The sequence below is a fragment of the Phocoena phocoena genome, chromosome 17, assembly GCF_963924675.1.
Source record: "Phocoena phocoena chromosome 17, mPhoPho1.1, whole genome shotgun sequence".
Lineage (NCBI taxonomy): Eukaryota > Metazoa > Chordata > Mammalia > Artiodactyla > Phocoenidae > Phocoena > Phocoena phocoena.
In genome coordinates, this window is record NC_089235.1 from 39,471,561 (window position 1) to 39,481,731 (window position 10,171).

A 10,171-nucleotide genomic window follows, 5' to 3' on the forward strand; every position below is an offset into this window, starting at 1 on the left:
AAAGGAGAAATTTTTTTCTCCCTTTGGTCTTTCCACTCTGGGTAATATTAAGCCTAGTGTCAGTAACAACCCAGGAGAATTTCTGGAAAACCTCTGTTATCTTAAGCCTGAAATCTCCCAGTTGCTACATGAGAAAATCCAGGAACTGAAATCTCACATCTACGATCCACTTAGTTCCCCTGCCTCTGCCAGTCCTCAGGAGCTTCTCACAGTGCAGAGGAGGGGAGGAGGGGGGCCACTGCGGAGAGATTCTCGGGGGTCACCAATGAACGCTCAGGAAACACCAGGTCTCCCTCACAAAGCATGGGGGAGGCCTTGCAGAGCATCTTGAATTAAACTGCTACAATCCCACTCACCCCCATGCCCCTAATTTAAACCTGATGAGCTTGACCAGTGTGTCACAGAGGCAGGGCTCCAGAGGGACTATTTTTAAATCTGCTCCCTAAACATGAGAAACAAAGGGGGCTGCCTAGAACCAGGACTATATCAAGACAGAGGTGGCTGTACCGTCTCTAAGTTACAAATACAAAAGAAAACTAATAACAGTTAACAACACAGGACTTGACTAAAAGTTAACCAAAACCCACCACTCTTTTCTAACCCCTGAAAGAATTTTCTGAAGACAAATAATAAAGTTTCAGGACTGAGGTTCTTAGCCCTGGCTGCATGGAATCATAGGGATTCTGATAGGATTGGTGTTTGATGACCTGACAGCAACCACCTCTAGGTTCTTCTTGGTACCAAAGGCACAGCTCAGGTTGAGACCCACCGATCTAATGCGGGCCTTTGCCGGGCACTTTCCTAATTGGTCTAAGCACAGTATCTCATTTAATCCTCACAACGAAACTGTGAGGTCATTATTTTTATTACTTTACAAATAAGGAAACTGAGGAACAAAGAAGATAAAAATGGACTCTCCAAGGCTTGAATCCAGGTGTGAATTAAAAAAAAAAAATCAAAGCACTTCACAGCTGCCCTGGGCTGAGCTCCTGTAGAATACGTCTCCTACGCAGCTCTACTTACCTACCAGGCACGACAATCAGATACGCAGCTCAGTCTGCTAGGCAGATGCATCAGCTCACAGAGCCACAGCCAAAACGTCAACACTTCCACCCTAGGAGCATTCTCACCAGCTGTCCTTCCACTCCACCTTTTCTGAGAGTTACTTCGCTGGGAATCCTGCCCGGGCTGTGAAACCTGCCCGGGTGTCATTTCCATGCGCTGATAACACCAACCGCTTTATCCCATAGAGCGCTTTCTACCCAGATCTCTTCCCCAGCTGGATCCTCTTAGATGTCCCCCTGACCTCCCTTGTCATGCAGCAAGGGCATCACCTGGCTGACTTGGATCCAGTCTGTCTCTCAGCTGGTCTGGAGGAAGGTCACCCTCTCTCTGAGCTAATGAGGAAGTGGTTAGCTTTACTGGAGCTCAGCTCAGACCAGGCCTAGCAGCCAATATTGTTCAAAGAATTAGGCTTCCCTGGTGGCGCAGTGGTTGAGAGTCCGCCTGCCGATGCAGAGGACACAGGTTCGTGCCCCGGTCCGGGAAGATCCCACATGCCGCGGAGCAGCTGGGCCCGTGAGCCATGGCCACTGAGCCTGCGCGTCCGGAGCCTGTGCTCAGCAACGGGAGAGGCCACAGCAGTGAGAGGCCTGCGTACAGCAAAAAAAAAAAAAAAAAATGGACAAGCAATATGAACACTAGTTTACAGGAAAGAAATGCGAATAGCCCCAAAACATATGAGAAAAACTGTACCTCACTAAAAATAAAAAACAATTGTCAGTTAAAGACTATTTCTTAACTATCAGATTAATAAAAACCTAAAATACAAGTCCTGTTGGAGAGGCTATGGAGAAAGAAATATTCTCATACACTGCTAGTGAGAGCAGCGGGAATGCGAAATGGTATTACAACGCTGTGGATGGGAATTTGGCAATATTAGCAAAATTACATTTACCCTTTGTCTTAGAAATCTCACTTCTAGGAATATATCCCATAGATACACTGGAAAAATTATCCAAACATGTATGTCCAAGGTTATCTATTTCAGCACTAGTTATTACCAAAAACCAAAAAAACTAGAAGCAACGAAAATACCCACAATAAGGTTCTGGTTGAATAAAATGTGCTGCACTCACTCGATGAATAGTTTGCAGTTAAAAGGAACAAGGATGATTTCTGTATACCATTATGGAGCAATCTCTAGGATAACTATTAAGTGAAAAAAGCAGGATTGAAGAAAGTATATATAGTATGATACCATTTATCTAATAATGAGGAAGGGGAAGACACAAATTTATATATTTGTATGTATACAAAATTATGTACATATATAAACACATGTAAGAGTGCATTTGCTTATACTTCAGAAAATAGAAGGATAAACCACATTTGTGTTAATAGTTACCTTAGGGGAAGCGAGGGATCAAAGCGGAGAGAATAAGAACAGAAGCTAGAATTTCTCTGAATATAACTGACTGTATAGATTTGACATTGGAACCATGTAAATTCTTTACATAACTACAAAACAACATTAAATCAAAATGAAAAGAAGCTATTCCTAAAAATAGAAAGCAAATTAAACAAATGAACTTCGCTGCGTATTGAGTCGGAAGCATAACCTGAGAGGAACTAATCCAAGTAATTTAAAAACAGTAATATTAGGCTTCCTGGTGACACAGTGGTTAGGAGTCTGCCTGCCAATGCAGGGGATATGGGTTCAAGCCCTGGTCCGGGAGGATCTCCCATGCTGAGGAGTGGCTAGGCCCATGCAACACAACTATTAAGCCTGGGCTCTAGAGCCTGCAAGCCACAACTGCTGAGCCTGCATGCCACAACTACTGAAGCCTGCGAGCCACCACTACTGAATCCCGTGCTCCTGGAGTCCGTGCTCCGCAATAGGAGAGGACCACCGCACTGAGAAGCCCACGCACCGCAGCAAGGAGTGACCCAAGCTTGCTGCAGCTGGAGAAAGTCCGCGCACAGCCCAACACAACCAAAAATAAATTAAAATGAAATAAAATTTTAAAAAAGGAAGAAAAAAACAAACAGTAATATTTCTGTGAACCCTAGTGGGTTAGAACCTAAGGACAAAAATCACTTTAAAAATCTTGAACTGTTTTCAGAAATCATCCTGCTAGCAATTATATTAATATCATCATTCTGAAATGTAGATAGTAAAGTCAAAAGTAATTATGTTAATATTGTTTGGAACCAAGATTTTAGGCAGAAGAGTAGAAATATACAAATACAAAATCAAAGAAGTTAAAGTCCTGCAGTACTAAGTTCAAATTCAAAATATTAGCAGGAACTCATGATGTATTTTCTCCTAAATATTTTTTATCATTCTGTCCACTGAAACATCCTAGAAACAATGACCAACTCATAAGCAGTGAGCAGCCCTAAAGCCAGCTTGTGATCTTTACATATTGCTTTTCACAGAAGGAACTAAGCCTCCTTGGAGAAACTGCTGATTCTAGGTCTGGAGCAGGAAATGTACAAAATGTACCTAGAACATTTGTCATAACGGACAGCAAGGAAGTTATCAAAAAATACTGGGGTTGTATCAAAGGATTCAGAAGCAAACAGAAAGAGGTTCTCAGAGGCAAAAGGTGAAATTTTTGAAAACCAACAAGAATAATGACTGCAATGAACTGAAACACATCAAATATGTTAAAATCCATGAGGTTGTAATTATACTTGACAACAAAACTCATTGATCCCCCTTGGAGGATGCCTGAGAACCAATTCATTATTCTGAACACATGTAAGAATCAAGGATTTAACCTGCGCTTGCCATACAAACTGTATCTCAGGGTAACCAAATAGTTTTAAGGAAAAGTTTCTCTTTCTTGAAGTCTTCCAGTGAATAAATGAAGGAATGATAGAATTAGAATATTACCGTTTTGCAATCCCTACTGAAAAATCGGATCTAATCAAAGATGATAAACTACAACAAACAGACCACGGGTCGCCCAGTTTGCCTCCTGAAAGAAGTATGCAATACCACTTACGAAGAATTCTTGATGGAAAAATTATACTTAAATCAGATCAAACCTTCCATTCTAGACTGTAGGTCTAAAGAATTACTCTATAGGTGGGCTTCCCTGGTGGCGCAGTGGTTGAGAGTCCGCCTGCTGATGCAGGGGACGTGGGTTCGTGCCCCGGTCCGGGAGGATCCCATCATGCCGCGGGGCGACTGGGCCCGTGAGCCATGGCCGCTGAGCCTGCGCGTCCGGAGCCTGTGCTCCGCAACGGGAGAGGCCACAGCAGTGAGAGGCCTCCGTAGCGCAAAAAAAAAAAAAAAAAAAAAATAGAATTACTCTATAGGAAATGTTGGTCAGAGAAACAAGTTACAGATGAAATGACACTCAGGGTTGCAAAATACAAAATGTGAGAAACTACAGGACAGATGACTGTTTCTTCCAAGTATAAACTGAAAAGGAAAAAAAGATTATAGATTAAAAGAAATTTAAGAGAAGGTGTGGACTTTATTTGGACCTGATTGAAACAAACCAATTATTTCTTTTTTTTGTTTTTGGCCACACCCTGAGGCTTGTGGGATTTTAGTTCACCAACCAGGGATCAAACCCAGGGCCTCGGCAGTGAGAGCACAGGGTCCTAACCACTGGACTGCCAGCAAATCCCCCAAACCAATTCTTTTTTGAAAATATATATATATAAATAGGGAAATTCTTTTGTTGTCCATTTTTAGGTGTGAAAATGGTTACGTGGTTTCAGTTCTTAAAAGGTTCTCATTTAGCAATACACATAAAAAGAGTTATGGATGAAGTGGTTTGCTATTTTGTATTTGCTTCAAAAGAATCCATTCCGGCTGTCGGGGAGGGTAGTATGGTAGAGGGCAGCAGAAATGAAACAAGACTAGGCATGAGCTGATAATTGCCAAAGCAACTGGGCAATGATGGTACATGGGAGTTTATTACATTATTCTCTCTACTTTTGTTTATTTTGACATATTCTATTAGAAAACTTTAAAACGAAAAAATTTGTTACACACACACACACACACACACACACACACACACACACCCTGGCTTTCCCTACCTTCTTGATCATGTTTTGAGCAAAGGATCTGGGTCAATCATGGGTGAGTGGGGCTTCCCTGGTGGCGCAGTGGTTGAGTATTGAAACAGAAGAACTGTTCTCCTTTGTTAGCGTCTAAACAGAAGTAGTGCTTGTAGACAGAGGAGCTAGAGACCTGGGAGCAAAGGGGGTGTAGGGGGAAGGGGCAGACTGTCCACTTGAGATTAAGCCTCAGGAATTTTCAGACATCTTGGGGATGTCTTTAGCCTTTCACAGCATAATTTGAGATTCTGTGTCTTCAATGGTCAGGGAAATCTGAGCTGACGGCGGGTTTACAAGCAATTAGACTCACTGCCGTTCATGAATTATCATTCCAGACCACATACTAAGCATTTTATATTAATTACCTCACTGAATCTTCACAGTCCTTCCCCTCCCCCATGGCACAGGAATTATCACCCCAATTTTACAGATAAGAAAAAAGAGGTTCAGAGAGGTCGAATTATCCTCTCAGGATCACACAGCCAGCAAGTGACTTCATTTGTCCTCGAACCTAGGGAAGTCCGCCTGCAAAACCCTTCCTCCACTGTCTGGGTTTGGTAGGCCTTGGGCAGCACTTTGTGGACACCAGTGATTGGTGTCCCTGCAGGCACCATGCACAGAGCATTTCCTGGGTGAAAATCCTACCCCTTGAAATGAGGGCAAGAGCACCATCAGGGAAAGGATAAATACCTGTTACAGAAGTTAAGCGAGTTCAGAAGACAATGTATGCCTCTGTCGCCTATCCGGGCAGCAAATCCAGGACAAAACATCCAGAAAGCCCGACAGGTGCTGGTGGGCAGTGAGTAAGGAGAAAGTATATTTCACAGCTCCTATTTCCCATTACCTTATAACACTTTTAAATAGACCTCAAATGATATTTTTATAGACAAACACAGCCCCTTTTCCCCTGTGGCAAGTAATGCAATAAAGGCTCATTTATTTAGCATCCTATTGATTAGAAAGTAGTGATACACATTAGAGAAATGCAAATCAAAACTACAATGAGGTATCACTTCACACTGGGCAGAATGGCCATCACCAAAAAATCTAGAAACAATAAATGCTGGAGAGGGTATAGAAAAAAGGGAACCCTCTTGCACTGTTGGTGGGAATATAAATTGGTACAGCCACTATGGAGAACAGTATGGAGGTCCCTTAAGAAACTAAGAATAGAACTACTATATGACCCAGCAATCCCACTACTGGGCATATACCCTGAGAAAACCATAATTCAAAAAGAGTCATGTACCAAAATATTCATTGCAGCTCTATTTACAATAGCCAGGACGTGGAAGCCACCTAAGTGTCCATCAACAGATGAATGGATAAAGAAGATGTGGCACATATATACAATGGAATATTACTCAGCCACAAAAAGAAACGAAATTGAGTTATTTGTAGTGAGGTGGATGGACCTAGAGTCTGTCGTACAGAGTAAAGTAAGTCAGAAAGAGAAAAACAAATACCGTATGCTAGCACATATATATGGAATCTAAATAAAATGGTTCTGAAGAACCTAGGGACAGGACAGGAATAAAGATGTAGATGTAGAGAATGGACTTGAGGACGTGGGGAGGAGGAAGGGTAAGCTGGGATGAAGTGAGAGAGTGGCATTGACATATATACTCTACCAAATGTAAAATAGATAGCTAGTGGGAAGCAGCCACATAGCACAGGGAGATCAGCTCGGTGCTTTGTGACCACCTGGAGGGGTGGGATAGGGAGGGTGGGAGGAAGACACAAAAGGGAGGGGATATGGGGATGTATGTGTACGTATAGCTGATTCACTTTGTTATACAGCAGAAACTAACACAACATTATAAAGCAATTATACTCCAATAAAGATGTCAAAAAAAGAGCATAAAAAAAATCAAGGAGACTATTTAAAGCATGTTTAAACAGAGGTTATTCTTCTTTGGCACTTATTCTGGAACAGGACAGTATGCTAAGAGCTTTAAATGTATCCTGTTATTTCAATATTCTATAGCATTCCTATGTGGTAGCTTCTATTTTTATCCCCAGTCACAGAAAAGCAAACTAACATTTAGGGGAGTTCGGTGATTTACTCAGCATTGCACAGCCTGTAAGTAACAGAGCCAGGATTCAAAACCAGGTCTCTCTGGAAGCAGAGACTGCATGAATCTTTGTTCTTGTTTTTTGTTTAAAACAGTTTAGGCATGAAGGATGTAAGCTATATATTAAACTCCCATGTTACTATTGCCCAGCTTATGACATAAAATATTAGGAATAAAGTTTATACCCCTGCAAAAAAAAAAAAAAAGTAGTGGTACAATACAGTGAGAATTGATGACTGTGACGACGACCCAAAGGCAGTGAGATATCCTAAAGAGGTTTATGACCCATCAAAATGCAATTACATTCCAGAGGCAGAGCATTAAGTATATCTTATTGAATTAAATTTATGACAACTGTTCAGCTGTGTATGGTTATGTGAAATCTATATAACCAGAATACTTGATTACCCAGAATAAACATATTCTCTGATGATGCTGGCTTTTCTGTCATTGGATCTAGGTAAACAAAACCTCCACCATACATATTTACTCTACCACATGAAGAGTTGAAGATACATAAAACTAAACTGGAAAGAATCTAGTAGAAAATCATCTGGAGATAGCCCTTTCAAAATGTACCGTTCCTAGGGAGATACTAAACACTACAACTTGGGAGCCTGCAGTGATTCCCTGGTACATTTGGGGAGGCTGCTCAAATCTGTTATCATGTTTAAGGAAATAATATATGTAAAGTCCTGTATATGCCCAATAATTGGTAAGGGCTCCTAAGTGGCAGCTATTGTTATTATTATCATATTATAATTATTAAAATGATCCTTGCCTTGTAGGTCCTTATAATAGAACTACGTTGATGGAGACTGGCTTATATTGTCTTTTATTTTGTCAGCAGAAGAGGAGTGGTGTGTGTCTTTGGTCTTTGTTTGAATTAAGATTCCCTTGAACATAGTACAATCTAATAATGACCATATTATTCCCTGTTTTATGCTTTTAATTTATCCCAAGTAAGGAAATACTGAAAAGCAGGCACAAGACAAAAAGACTACAGTATTTCTAAAATGCAGAATCTTTGTGAAAAAAGTGCTATGAGCAGGGTTATCAAGTGAAGTCCCTCAGCTGATACAAGGCAGCAGAGAACACTGATACTCTTATTGTCTCACCAGAATTAGTCAGGGTTCTCCAGGGAAGCAGAACCAACAGCAAGAGATTTCTTTTAAGGAATTGGCTCATGCAATTATGGAGGCTGGCAAATCCAAAATCTGCAGGGTGGGCCAGCAGGCTGGAGAACCAGGAAGAGCAGTTCAAGTCCAAAGGCCATCGACTGACAGAATTCTTGCCCAGGGGAAAATCAGTCTTGTTCTGTTCAGGCCTTCAACTTATTGGGTAAGGCTCACCACACTAGGGAGAGCAATCTGCTTTACTTGAGCCCACCAATTTAAATTTTAATCACATCCAAAAACACTCTCACAGAAACACATATGTTTGACAACATATCTGGGCAGCATGGCCCAGCCAAGTTGTCCCTTAACTGTCACAATCACTCTCTCTCTTACACACACACACACACACACACACACACACACACACACACACACACACTTGATCAAGGTTCATTACAAAGTGAGGAAGGAAGTATCTACATCATAATGCCAAGCACCAGGGGTCTTCTAGAGCCCTCCAAAGAGGTCACTTGCCTGATGAGAGCATCATCATATCAATTTCAAGGTACTATTATTTTATTTCTTCTTCTTTTTTTTTTTCACTTGCATAACTTATTTTTCTTATTTATTCATTTTTTATACAGCAGGTTCTTATTAGTTATCTATTTTACACATATTAGTGTATATATGTCAATCCCAATCTCCCAATTCATCCCACCACCATCACCCCCTGCCCCGCTTTTCCCCTTTGATGTTCATACATTTGTTCTCTATATCTGTGTCTCTATTTCTGCCTTGCAAACCAGTCCATCTGTACCATTTTTCTAGATTCCACATATATGCATTAATATATGATATTTGTTTTTCTCTTTCTGACTTACTTCACTCTGTATGACAGTCTTCAGGTCCATCCACGTCTCTACAAATGACCCGATTTCATTCCTTTTTATGGCTTTCATTCCTTTTTAAGGAATCCTTTGCATTCCTTTTTAAGGAATCCTTTTCATTCCTAATATTCCATTGTATATACGTACCACATCTTCTTTATCCATTCATCTGTCAATGGGCATTTAGGTTGCTTTCATGACCTGGCTATTGTAAATAGTGCTGCAATGAACATTGGGGTACATGACTCTTTTTGAATTATGGTTTTCTCAGGGTATATGCCCAGTAATGGGATTGCTCAGTCACATGGTAATTCTATTTTTAGTTTTGTAAGGAACCTCCATCCTGTTCTCCATAGTGGTTGTATCAATTTACATCCCCACCAACAGTGCAAGAGGGTTCCCTTTTCTCTACACCCTCTCCAGCATTTACTGTTTGTAGATTTTTTGATGATGCCCATTCTGACCCATGTTAGGTGATACCTCATTGTAGTTTTGATTTGCATTTCTCTAATAATTAGTGATGTTGAGCATCTTTTCATGGGTTTTTTAATTGGGTTTTTCACTTTTTTAATATTGAGCTGCATGAGCTGTTTATATATTTTGGAGATTAATCCTTTGTCTGCTGATCCATTTGCAAACATTTTCTCCCACTCTGAGGGTTGTCTTTTTGTCTTATTTATAGTTTTCTTGCTGTGAAAAAGCTTTAAAGTTTAATTAAGTCCCATTTGTTTATTTTTGTTTTTATTTCCATTACTCTAAGAGGTGGGTCAAAAAAGATCTTACTGTGATTTATGTCAAAGAGTGTTCTTCCTATGTTTTCCTCTAGGAGTTTTATAGAGTCCAATGTTACATTTAGGTCTTTAATCCATTTTGAGTTTATTTTTGTGTGTGGTGTTAAGGAGTGTTCTAATGTCATTCTTTTACATGTAGCTGTCCAGTTTTCCCAGCACCACTTATTGAAGAGACTGCCTTTTCTCCAGGTATATCTTTGCCTCCTTTGTCATAG